The 23527-nt window shown below is 34.1% G+C and overlaps 1 long non-coding RNA gene across 1 annotated transcript; it reads left to right on the top strand.

Moving 5' to 3' along the window:
• Positions 1-3913: 3913 nt before the first annotated feature.
• Positions 3914-22107, top strand: LOC137225878 (uncharacterized). The gene is made up of 3 exons (XR_010944067.1): positions 3914-4329; positions 15497-15567; positions 20291-22107. It is a non-coding gene; the product is annotated as an uncharacterized lncRNA (long non-coding RNA).
• Positions 22108-23527: the final 1420 nt, after the last annotated feature.

The raw sequence follows: 23527 nt of genomic DNA, 5'->3' as shown, positions 1-23527 counted from the left end.
GTACCTATACTCTTTTGTTTCTTATATGAAGATGTGTTAGGATAATAGCTTTATATGAGATGTACAGTATTAAAGGGCAGCTTCTAACCATTTAACCTAGCATGGACATTTAGAGACAGAACAACTCACTGGTAAAGAATACACAAGAAAATTAAGATAGGGGATGCTAATCAGAAACAAAGTCAAATCATTTTACATTAATGGGCAATTGTTCAAATGCTAGTGCCTCACGATTAATAGTACTTATTTAGAATCTATCATCTGAGTCTCTGAAAGAACTCAAGAACTGAAAGAACTTAGAACACTAGTTTTGAACGAGTATTCAAAAGCCTTAGCTTAGAACGTACCTAAATGCTCTCAAATAATGCTTTATCAACCTGTTGATTTGGAAGTAGCAAAGGAACTCCCTGGGGAGAATATAAAGTAGAGTTTTATGAAGCATGATACACCAAGAAATGGTCTATGTGAATGATGAATTGAACAGTGAGAAGGAAGAGGATAAAAACAGAAATACAGAAAAAATGAGGTGGGAGGGGCTTCCAAAAGGTGTTTACGAGTTAGAAGATACCCCTGCTTGTGGGAATAGGAAGGACTTAAGAATGACTTACCCAAAACTAAGCAAATGAGATTATAGATGGAATACCCATATCATATATTTCCCAAACTAGTCCCTTTTAAGAGTGAAAGTGGGTTACACTAGGACAAGAAACATAAACTAAGACTGTATTAAGTAAATCAGGGCATGTCATTATCCTAAATATAGAGGACTTAAGTGAATACTTATAAAGAAAAGTATTTCCTGTTCATCATGCCACACTAGAATCTACTCAGCCCTTTGGGGATACTGAGAAATAATGCTCAGTAGAGTGTGTAAAAAGTCTAAAAAAGGATATATGTGAAATGACTGAAGGAACTCAAAACATTTAGCTTGTGTAAACAAAGGTATCAATAACTTATCATGATAGTTATTCTTAAGTAGTTGAAGGCATATCACATTATCTATGAGTAAGACTTACTTGGCCTAGCTGCACAGAATAGAACTAGAACTAATGTGTGAGTGATGACTGGAATATAAAAAGAGTTTATGACATGGTGTCATGTTTTAGGAAGTTTGGGTTTACCTAGGTTGGAATCACAACTTGGTTGCCAATTATTTAGAGGAACTTAGAGAGTTCTTACGTCTGTGTCTCAGCTTTCTCATACTAAGGAATGACTTCTCTAAGGTTATGCATGTGGCCATCTCAGATTCCTCACTGCTAGTTGTGCAGGGAATGTTCTTATATAAAGAGAGAGAGATAGAGCATCAACCCCCATTCTTGGTTAACAAGATATCTCTGGGAGGTCTCTCTCTACTTTCAGTTATCATCATACCTCTTTAAAGTTGGACGTATTGCTCTTCCTTTCACATTTTATCCTACGTATAGGTACATAGTTCAGGTGATACAGGTTGCACATCTATACAAAACTCAAGTAAGGGGTAGATGTTAAAGCAGGAAAAGGGAGTAACATGAACCAAGGCAATCCAGTTTTAGGAAATTGGATATAAGTTCAACTTGGAGTCTTACAGTAGAAAATTCATGACATGGCTTCATTGGGCAAGTGCCATCTTTAGCAAGCCTACGTCTACCTCTGGCACTGGGCCCTTGCCCTCTAAGCTAAAGAAAGGGGCATTATTTCAACATATTATAAGGCAGAGTTTTACAAACTTTTCCAACTAAGTATCTCTGATAGAAAGAGCAAGAGAAATGGGGCTGTGTGTTTGTGTGCTCATACAAACTTTGGGGAAGGGTTATATGTGACAATGTGTGTGTTTATTTATGTGCTATCAGGCTGAAATGGTCTATCAAAAGCATAATATTCCTTTGGATTCTTACAGTTTTCTTTAAAATCCTTAAAAATATTGCATGTACTCTATATCTACCTTATTTTCAAATAAATATAACAGTATAAAACGAGTACAAAAAAGGTTGATGATGCAAGATGTGCAGTTTTTCCCAGGGAATCTCATATACTTTATATTCCTCATAACTTGCATAATATCTGCTTAGTAAGTTAGGGTTGCTCTAACAGAATACCATAGACTGGGTGGCTTATAAACTACAGTTTTCACAGCTCTGGCGGTTGAGAAGTCCAATATCCAGACACCAGCAGATTTGGTGTCTGGTGAGAGTTCACATCCTGGTTCACTGACAATCATTTTCTCACTGTGTCCTCACATGGTTGAGGCAGGAAGGAGCTCACTAGGGTCTCTTTTACAAGGGCCCTAAACTTATTCTTGAGGACCCCACACTCATGACATAATCACCTCCTAAAGGCCTCACCTACAAATGCCATCACACTGCACATTACAATTTAAGATATAAATTTGGGGAGGACACAAAGCATTCACTCTATAGCAATATCCCCAAGGTTTTGTTTTTAACTGTGCATTTATGAAACAGGCATGTACATTAACAACTGAAGAGGGCAGAAAAATCCCCCAAATGACATAAGCAAATATATATATACCCAACTATCACTATAACTGTATTTTAGAATACTTTCATGATGCTAAAATGAAACCTGTACCTCTTAGGTATCACTTCTCATTCCCACCTCCCACCAGCCCTAAGAAACTACTAATCTATTTTCAGCCACTATGAGTTTGTCTATTCTGGACATTTCATATATTTAAAAAAAATCATACAATATGTAGTTATTTTTGACTGATTTCTTTCACTTGGCATAATGTTTTCAAGGTTCATCTAGGTTGTAGCATGTATCAGTACTTTAGACATTATCATTGCTGAATAATATTCCACTGTATGACTATATCACACATTTTATTTATATATTCATCAGATGATCATCTGGGTTGTTTCCGTTTTACACAATTATGAATAATGTTGCTCTAAATATTCACATATAAGTTTTTACATGGAAATAAGCTTTTATTCTCTTGGGTATATATCAAGGAGTAGACTTGCTGAGTCATGTGTTTCAAATTTAACATTTTGAAGAAATCACAAACTGTTTTCCAAAGCATCTGTCACGATATAAATTTCTATCAACAATGTATGAGAATCCCAATTTCCCCACATTCTCATGAATATGTGTTTTAAAGCATCTTTTTGAGAAGAGCCAACCTAGTGGGTGTAAAGTGGTATCTCATTGTGGTTTCGATTAGCACTTCCCCAAAGACTACTGATTTTGAGCATTTTTTCTTGTATTTATTGGTCATCTATAGATCTTCTTTAGACAATACCTATTTAGATATTTTCCCCATTTTTACTTATCAGATATATAATTTGAACATATTTTTCCCACTTTGGATAGTTTTTTACTTTATTGATGATACTATTTAAAGCACAAAAGTTTTTATTTTGATAAAATCCAGTTTTTTTCCTTTGTCACTGTGCTTTTGGTTTTATATCTAACAAGACATCACCTAACCCAAGACAACAAATATTTACTTATATTATGTTTGCTTATAAGAGTTCTTACATTTATGTCTACAATCCATTGAGTTCACTTTTGTATATTGTGTGAGATAAGAGTCCAGCTCCATTCTTTTGCATGTAAATATACAGCCCCTTGCATTGATAAGCCTATTCTTTACCCACTGAATGATCTTGGCACTTTTAACAAAAATCATTTGACCATATATTTGACAGTTTATTTCTGGACCCTCTGTTCTATTCCATGGGTCTGTATGTCTGTCTTTATGCCAGTACCACAGTATTTTGATTATTGTAACTTTGTATTAAGTTTTGAAATTAGGAAATGTGAGACCTCCAACTTTGTTCTTGACTTTAAAGGTTGTTTTGGTTGTTTGGGGTCCCTTAAAATTCCATGTGAACTTTAGATGGAATTTTCTATTCCTGTAATAAACGATGTTGGGATTGGAATAAATCTATTCCATTAAATCTGTAGATCACTCTGGAGAGTACTGGCATCTTAACAACGTAAAGTCTTCTAATCCATGAACAAAGGATGTGTTTCTATTTATTGGGGTCTTCTTTAAGTTTTTTCAACAACTTTTTGTAGCTTTTAGTGTACAAGTCTCTTGCTTTTTTGGGTTTTTGCTATATATATATTTTTATGTCATTGTAAATGGAATTGTTTCTGTAATTTCTTTCTTTCTTTTTTTTTTTTTGCGGTACACGGGCCTCTCACTGCTGTGGCCTCTCCCGTTGCGGAGCACAGGCTCCGGACGCGCAGGCTCAGCGGCCATGGCTCATGGGTCCAGCCACTCTGCAGCATGTGGGATCCTTCCGGACCGAGGCACGAACCCGTGTCCCCTGCATTGGCAGGCAGACTTCTCAACCACTGCGCCACCAGGGAAGCCCTGTAATTTCTTTTTTATATTGTTCATTGAAGTATATAGAAATTGAACTGATTTTTAGGTGTGGATCTGTATCCTGAAACTGCTAAATTCATTTATTAGTTTTAATAGATTGGGGGAGAATCTTTAGGTTTTGGTACATAAAAGATCATGTTATCTGCAAACAGGTAATTTTAATTCTTTCTAATTATGATGCTTTTTATTTCTTTTCTTTCCCAATTTCTCTGGCTAGGAATTCCAGTATTATGTAGAATAAAAGTGGTGAAAGCAGTCATCCTTGTCTTATTCCAGGTTCTAGAGGAAAAACTTTCAGGTTTTCATCATTGAGTATGATATTAGCTCTGAGCTTTTATATATGGTCTTTATTAGATTAGTTAAAAATAAGAAAAAAAGTTTTTATTTTACCTTCTCTTATTCCTTCTGAAATGGTCTTCCTTATTTTATGCAGAACTGAGTTTCTAACCTATATTCTTTTCTGCCTCTCTAAAGAACTTCTTTTAACATTTCTTTGAAGGCAGGTATACTAGAAACAAATTTCCTCAATTTTTGTTTGTCTGAAAGAGTCTTTATTTCTCCTTAAGTTTTGAAGGATAATTTTGGGAATTCTTGGTTGGTGTTTTTTCTCTCAACCCTTTAAAAATTTTACTCCACTCTGCTCTTGCTTGAATGATTTCTGAGGTAAGTTGCATAAAATCCTATCTTTGCTCTTTTATAGGTAAGGTGCTTTGTTGCTCTGACTTCGTTCAGGACTTTTCCTTTCTCTTTAATTTTCTATATGTTGAGTATGATGGGGCTAGATGTATTTTTATTTATTTATTTTTTTGATGTTTATCCTGTCTGCTGTCCTCTGGAGCTTCCTGGGTCTGTGGTTTGGTGTCTGATATTAGTCTGAGGAAATTCTCAGTCATTATTATTTAAAATATTTGTTCTATTATTTTATATCTTTTCTCGGTATTCCTATTACAAGTATATATACCTTGTGTAGTTGTACCATAGTTTTTGGATATTCCTTTAAGTTCTTCGTTATCTTTTCTTTTCACTTTTCAAGAGTTCTACTGACTCTAGCTCAGAGATTCTTTCCTCATCTGAGTCTAGTCTACTAATGAGCCCATCAAAGTCATTCTTAACACTGTGTTACAGTGTTTTTACCTATAGCATTTCATTTTGGCTCTTAGGATTTTTATCTTTCTGCTTACATTGCCCATATGCTCTTGTATATTGTGTACTTTATCAATTAGGAGCCCTTAGCACATTAATCATAGTTGTTTTAAATTACCCATCTGATAATTCTAATATTCCTGACATATCTGGATCTGATGCTTGTTCTGTCCCTTCAAATTATGTTTTTCTTTTTTTTTTTTTTTCCTTTTGGTAACCTTGTGATTTTTTTCTTGATGGCTGGACATGTTGTATTGGGTAAAAGAAAATTATATAAAGAGACCTTTAATAATCTGGGGGTAAGGTGTGGGGGTGGGGGAAGAGTTCTGTAGTCCTATGATTAGGTCTCATTCTTTTTGGTGAGCCCATGTCAGTGGACTGTGAACTTCATAAGTGTTTCTCAGTCTCTATTGCCCACCTTAGGTGGAACAGGATGGACAGAGGAATTGGGTATTCCCTTCTCCCATATAGAAGGCTAGAGTAGGATGGAGTTGAGTATTTTCATTCCTCCAAATCAGTTAGTGTCTGATAATACCCCAACAGGTTAGTCTCTGATTAACTGGATTCCCATGAGGGCAGGCCTTATTTAGAAAAGTGCTGTGGTTTATTTCAAAATGCTTTTTTTCCTCTCCCCCTCCAGGAAGGACGAGGGGATTTTTCTCCAATATTTACTGTAGGAACCTGGTGAAGCTCTTGAAGATAAATGTCATAATAATGTGGGGACACCCTTATGATTGGTTTTTCCTGGAGTTTTTAACCCTCAGAGGTGTCCTCACCAAGCTTCTAGCAATTTGTCAATTCAGGTTTTCCTACCCTGGCACTGTCTCCCATGATAAAGCACTTAATTCTGTACTCTGGTAAGCCATGACTCCCTGTCCATCTTCTTTGCCCACGGTTTCCTTTTCCTTGTGCACATTTAAGACAGTTGACTTAAAATTTTGTCTAGTATGTCCAATGTCTGGGCTTCCTCAGGGACACATTTCTGTCAATTTGTTTTTCTGTAAAATTTCCCCAGAGTTTCCTGTTGTTGATTGTTCAGTGCTGTCCTTTTGTCGTGACTTTTCTAAACAATTTTTCATATATAAAGAATATATTCACTGCATTTGGCAGTCACTAAAGTGTTTATTCCTTTAACTCAGTGGTTAGCCAGTGGCCAGGCAGAGATTTTCTTAAATGCTTGAAGTCAAAAAGAGAAAGAAAAGAATTCTACCCTTCCAATCAATCATAGCGTTGATACAAACTGGAACATCCCTTCAATGCTAAACAGGCTGCCTACAGCTTTGCCTTTTCTTGCACCTCCTGCTTGTTTGGAACCTGCAGATCAGTCAAGGGTGCCAGCCTAGAGGTATTCCTAGATCTCTTTGTGCATGCGTCTGGTTCTGGGCATGAATGTTGTCCTCCCTCTTCCCATGGTGTATGTGAGGGCCTCTAAGTGCTTATTCCTAAAAAAAGAGACTTCCTCTTTTTGCCGCCTCCTTCCATGGTTTTGGGTCTATATCCGTCTTATTAAGCAGTCCTCTGATTGCTGTAAGTTTTGGATTAAATTTCAGAGTTCTGAAAAATCAATTATGTCCATCTTTGCCAGTTCATGGTTGTTTCAGTGGAGTTCCCTACTCTACGATATTTTGTGACATCATTCACAGTACTGTTTTTGATTTACTCTCTTGGGAAAGGGAGGGATCTGGATAGTCTTAGAGTATTCCATTTGACCTTTCCCACTATGATCACTCTTTCTCAACAGATTAGTGGCCCAATATAGGGTTACACTAACTGATAAGCACATACGTTCTAATTAAGTTTTCAAGGATTGAGGAAATACCAGTATATAGGTGGTGGATCCAGTGGGTTTACTGGAAGGAGGACTTACTGCAGTCCAGTGTGAGTACTGGAAATAAATACTATATTTATTATCTACCTCCTATAGGTCCTCATTCTAGGGGAACTATGATAGTTCTTTGGGTATCCAGATAAAAATGTCAACTTAGAACATATGTTCAATAATCCTTGAAATGTCTGGACATTCCTCCTTTTCCAATGTATAGTAACCCAAATAAATGATAAGTACTGAGGCTCCTTTGGGTAAGAATGGGGTAATAATCATTTTATATACCTGCCATGGTGTTGCCAGGTCCTTCCTTCTAGAGATCCAGTGGACTCTGCGTATGAAAACTGGCTCATATTCAGAAACTGAGCAAAGGACCATGACTTTTAACTTAGGAGACTGATCTCACCCTCCTCATCCTCCATTCTTTTTTTTTTTGCGGTACGTGGGCCTTTCACTGTTGTGGCCTCTCCCGTTGCGGAGCACAGGCTCCGGACGCGCAGGCTCAGCGGCCATGGCTTACGGGCCCAGCCACTCCACGGCACGTGGGATCTTCCCGGACCGGGACACGAACCCGTATCTCTTGCATCGGCAGGCAGACTCTCAACCACTGCACCACCAGGGAAGCCCTTTTGTTTTGTTTTATTGATCAAAGATGTTAAGCAACACCCTTGTTGGACACCTATCACTTTATTCCCTAGATGTTCTATGATCCTTTTCCATAAAGATGTCTCTACAATCTTTCCAGTCTTTATGGTAATTGTGTCCTCTTGACTCTTCGTATTTAAGCACAATTACTTCCCCTCTATTACTTTGTTATCATGGATGTTAACAAGCACAGCTTTATCTGACTGCCTTTCCAACTATCCTTGCCTGCAGAGGAGAACCATCAACAAACTTATCAGTGATGCAGGTGCCTCTATTATCAGCATATTCCTTATGAATTCCTTAGTGAACGTTGCATCCACTCAGTCCTCCCATTGAACATAATTTTTGGTGAATCTTCTGCCCTTACATAATATAGTCATTCTAGCATTTCCACCTACCCCAGCCTATTATTTTTTCTACCATCTCTCAGGGTAACATAGACATTTCCACTTCACTGAAAGCTGACCATTATTTTTCCAAGATTCTAAGAGCAACCCAGATGGCAAGTTTGACCCCATCCTGTGGGGTTTTTCTCAATGTGCTAAATTCTGTGTCCTGAAAAAGTGTCCCTAATTCAATGAAATCTTGCTGATCTAATCTTATATTCTGATCCTCTTTGTCAAGTAGCCTTGAAGAACCAGTCTTAGGAGGACTTTCTTCATCCCTGTCAATACATGCCACGTAAACCTTGCAATTATTTAGAGTTATAGTCTCTATCCTCCCTTATCAAGCCCAGCACATCCTCGAGGCAAATTATGCTGCGATTTAACCCTAGGTTGTTGGTTTTTTTTGGCCTGGCAGCAATGAGAGCAGGTAGGAACAGCTCCTGAGGGGCCACCTTTTGTCTGTGGGAGAGAGACTTCTGCAGAATCTTCCAGCACAGCTAGATGCTACATCATTTTTTTAAAAGGATGGACCATTTCTGGAAGCCTGAAAAGTCCAGGCAAGTTGCAGAGTCAATATCCTTGGGGATATCCCAACTTGTATCTCCTTATCATATTTCAGGATATCAGATTCCTCTCACCCTTCACATAACAGATCTGCTTTGCTGAGCAGTCAAATGTCTTTAGAGTGCTTGAGCTCTTACAATTAGGTCTTCAGTCTGCTGCTCATCTGTGTCAGCCCTTCCAGTGCTGGAGATAATGCCTTCTGTGATTCTTACATTAACTGCTTGTTAAGAGGTCTCAGTCTTTCATTATCCTCTACAGGGCTTAAATACATCACAGCAGTAACCAGCCAACTCTGCTGTCTTTGTAGGCATTGTTACTCCTATATATTTCAACTTTCCACACTTTATACCTACCACTGTATTCCCTCTATGGAGAAAATTTCCCAGATTACTGTTGGTAAAATTTTCAGCAACTGAAGCACCACATTTTTCTAAGTAAACTGCATGCCCTGCCTACCAACCAAATTGCCATCCTGCCTGTGAATGAGTCATTCCCAAATCCCAATCTTGTAGCCTCCTTTCTCAGACTATCCCAGTAGCAGTAGCATTTTTATTAAATTTAGGTCTTCCAAGAAGCAGGCATCAAGATGGGATTAAACATACAAGAATTTCAATAGGGGAAATGTCTGTGAGAGAAAACAAGGATGAAAATAGGAAAGACTGATCCTGAGTGAAGGAGATAGGGAAGGAAGGTTGGATGAAAGCATCATATAATACCAGGAAGTATAAGAATGGTTTGGCAAGAATTTCAGGGAGAGTTTGAGCCAAAGTCCACCATCAGAGGAGTCTCCTGTTTCCAAGATTGGTCCAGTGTTATGATTGTATCCCTGCTACACTAATCATTGGTTGGTAAGAACCTGTGGCCTATGTGAAGCCTGTGCTTGTTACAAATGAGGCAATGAATTTCAGAGTGCAACTCAACCTTTAGACAATATTGTTCCCTGGAAGTTGGAGGTCTGTAGGTATACTCATGGCTGCCACTCTATGTAAGATATCTTCAGTTCAAGTCTAGCAATTTATTTTTTAAATTGATCAGGTTGGATTTATCATAAAAGTATGAGCCTATTTAAATTCTAGATAATCTAGTAACATATCTAATTAAATTCAGATATTAAAGAAACAAGAAAAGAATTTCTGCTACCATTATTTAGTGTAACAAACACTGTAAGAAAAAAGAAAGTGAATATATATGGAAAGAAATAATTACATGTCATTATTCATAGAGGATAAAATCATCTATATAGATTATTAGGTTAATAAGAAAATTTAGCAGTTTTCTATTAGGCCTACAATCAAAAATTAAACTTGTTCCTTCAGACAAAAAACAATTAGAAATTGTAATTGAAATGCATGGAGAATTTTCAAAGTAATATATAATAATAAGTAATAAATGCTAGAAAAATATTCAGAAATTTCATAGAAAAAATTTACAAATTTATTGAAAGATAAGAAGACCTACATAAGTGGAAAGAAAAACCATGTTCATGAATGGGAATTTTTCATATTTTTAACTTCCTCAAATTAATCTCTAAATTCAATGTAATTCCAAAAAAAATTACAATGGGAATTTTTTTATAAACTAACTTTAAATTTTATATAAAAACAATAGGGTTATGAATCAATGAAACAAAGTTTGAAGGAAAATGAAAGTGAAGAAATTTTCTCTATAAGTTACAAATATATTTATAAATCTATAGTATGAAGAGAGTGTGGAATTTATGTAGAGATACATAAAGGGATCAATGAATCAGAACAGAACACCATACGTATATAGAAACTTTAAACATGAGCAATCTTCCACTCCTGGCTAAGAAACAGTACCAGGGAGTGGATTTATCCTCTGTGCCTAAAACAACCATAACACTGAAAAATTTATGAGAAAACTACTTTCAGACATTAGGCAGTGCAGGAAATTGATCACTGAGAAAGAGGAAACAAACAAGGTGAGCCCTTTGATTGTCTAAACTTACTGCCTGGAGAAAATATGTAAGTCACAGAGGCAGCAAAAAACAAAAACAAAAGCAGAAACCAAAGGAGACCCTAGTAGATCCTAGAAGTCTCCCTGACTTGAAGAAATAAAGTTGTGAGTCCTAAGCGACCAAAGCAGTCTGAGTTCATAGGTCAGAGGACCAGAAAGGAGAATGATACAAAAGATAAAGTTCTATAGGTCTATAGAAGGTCATTCTCAAGTCTTCAGCTGAGTACTGATTAGACTTTCTGAACAGAAATTTCCTGAGGTCCCAGAAATATACATCTAAAAAGATTAGAGGGAAAAAAATCCCTAGAGCTGGACAGAGACTAGAACTAGTTTGTGTTTTCCACCAACCAGAATGGAAAAACCTTGTAATTAATGAAAAACCAGGGAGTCAGGGGGTCTACTTAAGTATGGCTTAATAGTAAGTCAAATTTAGCCAAGGATATAGGCTTCCCTTACCTTGATCCTAACAGTAAACTTAAATAAAGGAACTTGAAAGGAGCAAAGTATTTTCAAGTAACTTAGCTGCATACCAAAAACAAAAGCTTAATAGTATTTGTAGGAATATGAAAATACCTGGCACCCAAAAAGGTAAAGTTTACAATATTTAGAATCAAATAAAAAATTTCCAGGCATGCAAAGAAATAAAACAATATGACCCATAATAAAGAGAAGTTATTCAATAGAAATTAATTATTAGTTAAGAACATTAAAACAAAAAATATGAATTATATACTCCAAATGTTCAAGAAGTTAAAGATTGACCACGTTAAATTCAGACATAAAAGATATATAAAATATGACCAAATCAAATTTGTAGAGATGAAAAATGAATGAGATTAAAGAACACAGAGAATGAGATTAACAGCAGACTAGATTTGCAAGAGAAAAGATTAGTGAAACTGAAGATAAAGCAATGAAAAGTGTCCAAAATGAGACACAGATAAAAGGGACTGAAAATAAATGAACGGATCATAATGAGCTGTAGGACAACTTCAAGCAGCCTAATATACACATAATGAGCTTCCCAGAAGATAAGATAGAAATTGGGAAACAGAAAAAAGTATATGAAGTGGTTGCTTAGGGGCAGAATGGACAATGATGGTCTTGAGAGAGAGAGTACAAAGGGACATGAAGAATTTTGGGGAGACAGGTTCTTTTTCTTGATTGTAGTGATGATTTTATGAGTGCATATATATATATATATAAACTTATCAGTTTATACAATTTAAACATGTGCATTTTGTTACATTTCCTTAAAACCTTCATAAAACTGAAAACTTAGTGGCGAATAAATGGTCTAATGATTTTGGGAGAGCTTGTCATAAGGAAAATAAAGATTTACTCACTACGTTACATAGTATATGAAAATAAATACTAGACATAAGATCTAAGATTTAAAGGTAAAATTTGAAACATCAAGAAAAAATGTTTTTATGACTACAAAATAGAGGTCAAGTTTTTAATAAGACCTAAAAACTAAATACCATAAGAGTGAAAGACTGATACATTGAGTTATATGAAATAAGGATATCCCATGCATCAAAAAACTTCACAAAAACATGAAAAGATAGATTGCATAAAAACTATTTACAATCCAGAGGATTACTATATAGAAGACAACTTCTGTCCAATTAATAAGACAAAGAAAACTTATTAGAAAAAATGATAAAATATTAAAATAGTTGATACACAGTAGAAGAAATTACATTCCCAATAAACATAAAAAAGACCCCTGCTACCTCACTAGTAATCAAGAAACTGTAAGTAAAAATGACAGTGAGAATGAATCTGTATTTTCAGTAAGTAACAAAATGTTAAAAATCCTGATGTTACACATTGTGAAAAGAATTTAGGATAACTATAACTGACATTATTGTACACTGCTAGTGGGAATGTAAATTGTTTAAACACTTTGCAAAGCAAACTGTTATTATCTATTAAAGTCAAACATTTATAATACTTACACTTTAACTAGAAATTCTACACTTAGTCTTTCACCATAGAGAAAATCTCATGCATTAATTACCAGAAGATACTTATTAAGAATGCTACTCCAGTAATATTTAGAATAGAGAAAAATTATAAAAACTCAATGTCCATCAGCAAAAACTGGATTTTAAAATTGAGTTCATATATATAAAAAATGTTATATGATAGACAAACTAGATGAACCAGTTATGTATAACAACACAGAAGTCTCAAAAACATAACAATGAGTTCCCATAAACAAGTAACAAAAGAATATGTAAGCAAAATAACAAATAAATAATAGTTTACATTTTTCCCTTTATTTTTCGAAAGATATTTTTGCTAGGTATAGAATTTTGAATTGACAGTTTTTTTTCATGTTGGTACTTTAAATATTCATTTATTGTCATTGGGTTTGCATAGTTTCTAAGAAGAAGTCAGCTGCATTTCTTATTTTCATTTTCTCTCTGGCTGCTTGCAAGGTGTTCCTTTTATCTTTTCCTTTTTTAAGCAATTTGAAAATTTGAATATTATGTTTCTAAGAGTGTGTATGTGTGTCTTCTTATCTATCCTGCTTGGGTTTCCCTGAGCTTCTCAGCTCTGTGTTTTAATACCTTTCATTATTGTTGGACATTTCTTAGCTACTATTTCTCAAACCTTTCTTCTTCCATGTTCTTTCTCTCCTTTCCTTGTGAGACTCTAATAATGTGTGTTAGACTATTTGATATTGTATTACAGCTGTGTATGCTTTTGTTTGTTTGTTTTTTCATCTCATTACAGTTTTTGGATGCTCTGTTTTTTCTTTGTGATTGTATTTTGATAATTTTATTGGTTAACTTTCAATTTTGATTACCTTCTTCAGCTGTTTTGAGAGTGAGCTCTTTGAAGTCATTTTTCACTTTTGTTGCCTTTTCATTTCTATTTTTTTATTTAACTCTTTTTCTAGTTTTCAACTCTCTGTTGAATTCCCCATTTATTCCTTCATATTGCCCATTCTGTGAAATCCTTTAACATATCACTCATGGTTATTCAGTTCAATAATATCTGGATAATATCTGTCTGACCTTATAACTTTCTCTCTTCACAGTGGGTGAAGAAAATTTTTTAAATGTTTCTTCCTTTTTTTGTCTTGTAATTTTTATTAAATGTTAATGATAAGGTATAAAAAAGTAGAGAATGAAGAAAATAGTATTCATTCCTGCAATGGGCATATCTCTTCTACCAGGCTGTTGGTATGGGGTTTTAGCTGGTTTCTCTCTCTCTCTCTCTCTCTCTCTCTCTCTCTCTCTCTCTCTCTATCTATCTTGCTATGATAACTTAAGGACACAACAGGCTTCAAATTTCTTTAGTGGTGAGATTCTATTGGTTGAACTTAGGGTGATGGCTCCAGAGTTAGAAGGATTTTCTCATTGTCCTTGCTCTATCCTCAGCTTTACCCTTAACTACATGCTGTGCCACAGATGTGGTCTCCCCACTCTCTTGTCCTCCCTCTGTTGATACACTTTGCTGCTGCTTGTTACTAGATAGGTTACTCAGCTGATGATGTGGGTCAGGACCTTTTATCTGTTACCCTCATTCAACCTGAGTCTAAGGCAGGCCATGTATTCTTATGCTTTGAAAGGGTGGTTTTATACTTTGAAATATAAAACATAACACTACATGCTGTTTGTTGACAAATACACATATTTTGATTTATATAGCCATAAGTGAGATAGATTAATACTAAATATAGGATTATAGTATACTTTTGCAGAAAGAGGATGGAGAATAAATTGGAGCAAGGAACACATAGATATCAATAATATGCATATGATTTCCTAACATGGTTAGTTGTTAAAAGAATATTATTTTATTATTGTATTTTATATTTTATGTGAATATTGGGCACACATAATTTATGTTTAATAAGATAAAAATATCCCAAACTTAGCTTGAAATTTTATTCTAATTAGCTTTATTTTTCCTTTCTTCAATGATAGCCACCCATTATGCACCAGACATAATACTTCTTTACCAAGACCACTCAGATTTTTGTAATGTGACAATTAGTAGAACATAAATTAAAAAAAATTAATCATCTGGAAGAATTATTTCTCTACAAATATTTATGATTTTATTAAACTGAGTTCTATTAATTGGGTAGGAGTCATAATTGCCACACAAAAAATGGGAACCTATGACTAGCTGAAAGAACTATTTGGAACACAAAAACTAGACCAATTAAAGGCTATATATATTTAAAGAAGAATAGCCTTTAAAATCAGCCTTAGCCAGGTTAGAATCTCATATTGCTAGTTGCATAAACTTGGGCAAATTGAATAACGCTAAGCTCTTTTTTCCTCAAATATAAAATGAAGATAATATGCCTACCTTGGCAGAGGGATTAAATAAACAGGGTACTTATTTTAATTTGTACAGAATAAAAATGTGTTCTTAAAAATAAGAAACTACTTCTGTGATTTTAGGAATGTCACGTGCCTTTTATGTACCAGTTTCCGTTTTTCCAACTAACCATAATTGCTTTTACCACCTACCTACAGAATTAAAAAATAAGGATAAAGTAAGATAACATATAAAACTTGCTCAGAAAAGGTATGCTACTGTAAAAAATTAAGTTATTATAGTGACTGGGTGTTTGCTTTCTTTCAGACAATTTAGTACCAGAATGGAAAAGCACTAAATTGAGTGAGATTAGAGATTTACCATTCTTCAGTGATGAGGTAAGCACATAATAACATGTTTAGGAGTCCAAAGGAAACAGAGCTGTGAACAAAGTTTTAAAAATTAATGGTAACACACAAATCAGAAAAATAGCAAAATAACATAAATTTGGGGTTTTATTGCTTTTCTTGGCTTTTATTTTCAATATCATGATTTTACTTTTTGCAAACAGGATTAATATCTTTTTAATTGGAATGACAGTATGATGTGTAAACAGGTCTATAATAAATATAAACCATGGATCAGACGATCATGTGTATGGAATTGTGAAACATAGTATGGACAACTCAAATATACTGCAAACTTAAACATTTTTGAGCATCAGAAAAAGTTTTGACTGTATGGAATCAGTAATAGATTTATTTTAGAAGTAGTATAGATATACATCCTCCACACTTTTAATAAATTCTTAATAAAATTTGTGATAATTTTTACCCCTTATTCTACCATATTTAGTCCCAACAATATTTGAAATCTATCCTACAAGACTTTTTTTCCTTTTTCCTACTTAAAAGACTGAAATTGTTCTTACAAATCCAAATTAGTGTGTTTACAGAATTTATATAGTTTGTTTGCCTTGCTTTGATGTTTGGCAGTTGTCCATAAGTAGCTATTCTGACTAATCTCAATTCTATTCCATCTAAGATTTATAATGGTGGTGCTGAAAGAGTTTCATGAGGCACATAGAGAGAATTGTTTTCCTTTTCTTAAAGTTGAAAAAAATCAAGACACACTTGCGATTTCACAAGATGATAGTATTGGTCATAACATGAGCTCATAGCTTCTCCTAAATGCAAACAATACATGCAATGACTGACATGGATACCATTTTTTAAAGAAGAGATAACATTTGATTGAACCTTGGATCAGATTTCAAACCAATCTGATTTATTCCACTGCAGAAAAACCCTGACTCTTGACGGGAAGAATTTAGTTTAATTATCTACCACTTATGTCAGGGGAAAATTATTATGAAAAATACGAACCTGTTTCTAAAGTTCACCATGAGGCTACAGTTGTAACAGGAAGAAAGCATTAGTGATTTGAAGCTCAACTTACTTAGTTTTCACTTATGGTGGGAATGTGTGCTGAAAGTTGAGACATTTGTTACCCTTTCAGCAAAATAACTGAGGTGCTGGCTTTTTGACCCTATTTGGGTACCCATAGATGGAAAGAAGAAAAGGGATTTCAAATCAGAGTCCCAACGTGTGAGTATGTTTTTCTCCTTTCCCTTTTTGGTTCACGGCTCTCAGGCATCAAAAGCATAAGGTATCTTGGCCTCTTCTTTTCACAGCTTGAAAGTCAGTAAAGCTTTCAACAATCTCCTGTCCTTAATTGCTTTCTTTTCCATATATATTATATATAATTTTTCCCAAGCCCCAAAACAGCCATTAAAATTCACCATCAGCTATCCAGTTATAGAAGTAGCACAGAAAAGAGCTGAAGAGAACTATTAGTCATTGGCATAGAGCCAGGAATTCAAGCCTGATTTTCTACTTCTATTTCTTGAATTTAAGAGACTATGTCCCAAAGTAATTGCAGCTTAAGAGAAACTCTCAAGCCACACCATATATGTGTGTACAAGGAGAGAAAGAAATACAGGTGAAATGGATTAAAAACTACCTTGATTCTCAAAGTTTAAGACCCTTCAACAAAATGGATGAAATTTCAAGCTCCTTTGTCCTTTCACACTAAAGTTTCACAGTGTTGCAGGGTTTGTCCGCACTTGCTACAGAATAGGTTAAACCCAATGTTTCAAAGTAAATTCTTTAGCCATCTTCAAGTTGGCTAAATAGCAGCTCTTTTAAATCAGATGAATACCCAGTAATCTATACCATCCCTGGAGCATGAGACAAAATGGTACTAAGGTTGACAGAGGGTCCCTTAAATATTCCTCAACTTTCCTAAAGATCTGTGGTCCTGCAACAAACTTGGCTCTATTTCCTGTCAAATTTTTGCTTGTCTTTTTTAGTGCTGAATTTATATTTCCTCAAAATATGCATTATTTGGACTCCCCTGTCTCTGACGTCCATTTGTTCTAGAGCATCATATGCCAGACATGATCATTTGTGTTTTATTTTGCTGTATGTGTACGTACATTGTATTGGCCCTTCTACTACCTACCAAGTATAACACTATCTTGAACATAAGAGAAATAAGGTACTTCTAAACTCTGTGCATTTATGGATATTTTCCATGTTTTAAAAACAGTGTGATAATATTACTTGTTATAAGAAAAATAATTAATTCTAAACTAGGTATTTCTATATTAAGGATCAGTTACTTCCCCAGTGATCAGTGCTAGTCTATAAGAGATTTCAGGTTGCCTAATCCTCTGAGGATTGAACAATTTTCAGCCCGTATATACCAGCATCTAATCTGATCGTCAGTGTGTTTTTTCATACCAAGTGCTCAGTAATGTGATTAATCTCTTAGAAATACTCATATTTCTCTACTATTCCCAATCCCTGGGCAGCTATGGGAATTATTAGTGTATTACTTTGTTGTTGCAAATAGTCCTAGCCCATTTGACCCTAGATTGACTCAAAACCATGTATATTTGTTTAATGGGCACAGTACCAAACTGAGAGTTTTATTCAGTGTTTCATCCATATGGTGACATTCAAGAACAATTGGTAAATATCATGAAAGAGAAAATCAAGCAAAAACATAGAACATTATCAAGTAGACCAGTTTTTAAATTTATCCCCCAAATAGGTCCAAATTTTATACTCCAGGGAATATAACTTAATCACATATAATTACTGAGGCACAACTACTCATGTCTCCCCACATGACATATGGAACATATGAAAGACTGCTAGTTTAGTGGCAATCTGGCCTCTTGTTTCTGAGCTATAACCTTAGAGGTCATTCTGTAAGATTTTCATACTCTAGGTAACATGCTTTATTCTTCTTATATGATATTAGGGCTGGATTTTCCAGTAGAGTATATAAACTACAACATTTTTAAAAGAAGAACAAAAATCTACATACAGTAGGGGAATTTTTTCCCAACTACTTTCTCAACATTAAATGTATGTTTTAACCCACTACAAAAACATTCAATTACTATATTGTATATCAGAAACTAATATAATATTGTAAATCAACTATACTTCAGTTAAATATATATATAATTGAAAGTCTAAATATTTCTTAATTAAAATATTTCTTTAATTGAAAATACTTCATTACGTGAAAAGAACTTAAATTTACAGAATACTTTCACATAATGAATCTGTCACTTGATAATAAAAAAGAAGCAGGAGACCAATTTGATGAACACAAATCCATGCATACAGAATGATGTTAAAGCTTATTTTTCCTTAAAAATTATGGCTAAAAAGTAAATCTTTCTACTCTAGTTAAGAAGTCATTATAATAAATTGTTAAATTTAACTGTTCTCTGTAAAGATTTCATTTAAAAAATTTTTAAATAATTGTCAAAAATGAAATTAACCCAGTTAACCATATAGAACAAATCTACCAAGACCAAGTAATGTCTCATTCAAAGTCTGAATTTATGTTTTCCTCAGGTGCTGTAAGACATCTCCAATATGTATATTTCATTGCTTCCCACAAAGCTATATTATACATTTAAAAGACTAAAGCAGCTAAATTCTAGTTTTGTTGTTTTACGTGACGTATTTCAAGCACATGCTTTGAAGTGACAGCTTGGGGTAGAGTGAAAAGAAATTAGAACAATTCCCTGGAACCAACATTTGTTTTGAATTCTAATCCCAGTTATAAAGTTAATGAGTCTTCTTAGGGAATTGGAGTTCAAATAGTGGGTTAAAAGTTCACTGAAAGAACAAAGTTCAGGGGAAAATTCAAAGGCAATCAAAAGAATAATGAAGAAGAAGAGAAGGTGAAATGGAAAAGTCTAAAGGGAAAGGATGCTCTGAAATATGTTACACACACTTAAGAACAAGACTAAAAATCTCCAAAAAGAACGGAAAATGAGGTCATTTACCATTGTTCTCCATGGCAAGCACTATTGATGGAGGTTGCTTAGATGAATATCAAAAGCTATTATTTTTATTCAAATGCCCTCTCATCTTAACATGAATAGTCACCTCCCCTTAATAACATTTTAAAATTAATTATATCAGTTCATTCAATTAAGGGGATGCACTGACCATTTCTTTGGTTTCACAGAGGACATGATGAAGATAAAACACTATAATTTATGTCTACGTATTCTTTACATAAAAAAATACACATGAGTTTTGGAAAATGTAAATTAATAAGCTACATTTTTAATTTTAAAATTAGCTATCAGCACAACTCCCTGCTCCTTAACTAGAAATAGTTTAATTGATTGTTCTCCTGGGTTGATACCGGCTCCTCCACTTTGGTTTGTCTTAATGGTGGATCTTGACTGCCTGAAGAAGGAGCAAAGGACAGTGCCAGGAGTACTGAATTCAGCCTTGTGTTAGAGTTAACTGGCCCCAACTTGTGTACAAATCCAGTCAAAGGAAATTAGCTACATGTGAGGAAGAGCTCTAAATTGTTGTGACTGATTTTTAAAAATAATTCATATTTCATATATCCAGATCTGTTACCTTCTTAAAAAGTGTGGTTGTACATTTTTTCCAATTATCTTGCTATTGTTCAAATATTCTAGTGCTTTCTTAAGGAACTGAGATAAAATTAATGCCAGAAACTATAGTCTAAGTGAATTGTGATAACGGGCATTATTTTTATTTCTTTTTTTAGATAAAGAGATTGATACTCCATGAGGTTAAAACCTGTGATTTCTCTACCTTATAATGCTGAGTAACTGGGGACAAAACAGCTATATGACAGAGAAAAAGGAGAAGAAAAAGTGATAAATGAGATCTGAAGAAATTTACAAATGAAGCTCTAGCATTTTGATTGTACTAAGTATTAAAATACCTATATTGAAGGTTAACCCTATCTAAACTTTGTAAAATTTGTATATCTTTAAAAAAAAATCATCATTGCTATTTCATAGTCACACCTATTTAAGAATCAACTTGTTAGGAATTATACATTTTTATTGTATCTATAAGGTAAATATAACTTAAATTATCATGAAGTAGAGTAAAACACCCTGATTAATGTTTTCCCTCTTACACAGTGTATCATTTGTTTAAAATTCAGGTCACTATGCTTTATTCAGAACACAACACAGTGAATCTAATTTTAAAGTAGCATTATTTGCCTAACTTCCATGGACAATTTCCAATATTGTTCCTGCCCACTATAGATCCAGGACCATCAAAGATGCAATCCTGGGAGTATCTTCTGATTTTCTGATTTAAAAAAAAAACAAACAAAAAAGCTGTTTCCATATCATCTCTGCCTCTCTTATCCTTGTCTTATAAAGCAGTAGTTGCTGGGATTATATTCCTGCATTTTAAGGAAAATGAGGTACTGAAATGTCTGTTTGCTTCCTCTGACAAATTAGTTTACTGTCTTCAGACTTTCTGAGTGGGCCCTCAATAAATAACGACCTGAAGTAAATTAAACTTCAACACATGGAATAATGTGTTTTCAGCAAATGAAAAAAAAAAATCTGTAAATTTCAAGAGGGCACTGCATATAATGAAGTACCTTATGTGGACTTAAAGCAATAAGTATAGCTATGGCAAAGACCTTCATCTAGGTATGAAGAAAGCAGTGAAATGTGATACTAAATTTTTAAGTTCAAATCTAGGAGGGCTTCAGTTCCAGGACACCAAGTCATTCAGAAACAACCTGGACATCAGCACACACAAAATAACCCACATGCCACCCAGAAATCTGAGTCACAAATTTTTAATATTTTATGATCTATAGATGTTATGAGAATGTTTTAACTAATTATGTAGAATTTTCAGAATATCACATTTTGGAATATTTACAGAATACAATATGCACACCATAGACACTAGGAAAAACTTGCATTAAATACTCTTTTCGCTGTTAGAAATTTATTATAAATGCCAAATGATATTTACCTATGCCCCTGAGTTTATTGATTATTATCCTGGTTATCTGCAAGCTAATTTTCACTGTAACAGAGATGGTCTCTTATCCCCCAATTCTCCAAATAACCAGAAATCTGGTCTTTGTAAGACAGAAAAATAAAACACATGACAGACATTAGGGAAGACTGTGAGGTTCATTGATTCAGTATTTAAAAAATGGTTATTTACAGGTGTGGGCAAGTGTGGCCTAGAACCCATGTTCTTGTGATTTGGTAGGTAACAGAGTATTGCATTCATCTAAATTGCAGAGGTTAGCCTCTATTTACCTTAGTCTCTGCCTGATAGAAGTGTCCACTGCTTAGGAGAATCCAAGTGTACAGGACCAATATTTACTTCTGATGTGCTGAGAGGTGGGGAATTACAAAACTTGTCCCAGATGAAAGCAATTTTCCAGACATTTAAACTCAGTGTTAAATTCTTTATATATGACTATCTTCAACTACTTGAATATTTCATCCTGTCAATAAGGTTAAACACTTTGTTTGTTTGTTTGTTTTTTTGGCTGTTCAAGTTTTAAGTTTACTTGGTCAATAAAATGACATTCAGATCCAATACAAGAATTATATTATTTCATGTAACATCATAATCAGAATTTAAATTTTATATTAAAGTAAACTAGGTTAGAAAAATATTTATTGTCAGAATAACTGAAGTATTCCAATAACTGTTAAACATTTTTCTAAGGATACATTTTTAACAAGTGAAAGTTTGGTATTCTGTAAAGTTTAACAAACTGGTTATTGACCATATGCAAAATACAGTATGATTTGTTTCAGAGAACTATTTCTTCAGTTTACTTAATTACCTAAATATCTATACATGTTTTTGGAGATGTGAGATTAACTAGATATCTACAGACTAAAATAAAAATGTGTGCAATAAGGAAGAAGTTAGCATGCCTTGTCTCTTAGCAATTTCTCTTGAATACCTACCTACAAGTGATGTTTATTATCATTCATCAGTTTCTCAGTATGTACACCAATTTCAGATTCTCAATTTTGCCAGATAAATTTATAAAACTTACAAAAGGGAAGAGGAGTTTCCTGCATTGAGTAGAAAATTCGAATTAGAATTCTATTTAGCTTGCATATCCAGGGAAATTCACATTAATATGGAGAGAGATTCATTTGTGATATATGTTGTCATGGGTTTTAAAAGATACGTTTGAGGATGGAGTAAAGATTAAAATAGACCTCATATTTTACACTAAATGAAAGACATGTTTCCTAGTTATAGGCTACTATTAATTTCCTTGCTTCTGATATACCCAGAAGGAAACTACAATCTAAAGTAATGTTTTAAAAACTTCTATATCCAATATTAATGCAGTGAAGTAAGCTGAACACTCAATGTAAGGAAAGCTCACACCTACAAATATTGCTGAAACTCCAGTTAGTCAAGGAATCAAAGAAATTAAAGCATTTATACAGATTTTATTGAAAATAAATCACTATCATATACTCAAATATATGCATGATTTGTTCATGGAGATTATTTTTGATCTTCTGTGGATTTCTTTTTGTAGAGTATCTCCTGCCCTCTTTAGTCCAGATTTTATAACTACATTGAGGAAAGAGATCTAATTCTACAGCATAATTCTGACTTCAGCTTCTTCTATTACTTGGTGAAAATAGGTCATTATTAGCCATTTCTGGCAGGAACAGTTGACAGGAAACAGGACAGGAAATGATATAATGATTCCAGAATTGTATATTTCCCCTATGCCCTGCTGTTTGGGGAATGACCTTACAGTTAACCAGGAAATTGGGCGGTGGTACTGAACCTCACTCATACTATTGAACTTTTTGTCCCTCGCTCTTCTTTACTTAAAAAAATAGATTAAAATTCTAGGACCAATAGACATAAAGAAAACAAAGAAAATATTTATCTGTTAAATTATATATATTTCTAGATTTTTGAGCAGACCATTCAAAGTAGACATTAATATCCAGTTAGCTAA

The sequence above is a fragment of the Pseudorca crassidens genome, chromosome 6, assembly GCF_039906515.1.
Source record: "Pseudorca crassidens isolate mPseCra1 chromosome 6, mPseCra1.hap1, whole genome shotgun sequence".
NCBI lineage: Eukaryota > Metazoa > Chordata > Mammalia > Artiodactyla > Delphinidae > Pseudorca > Pseudorca crassidens.
This window is presented reverse-complemented; position numbering and strand designations above follow the sequence as displayed.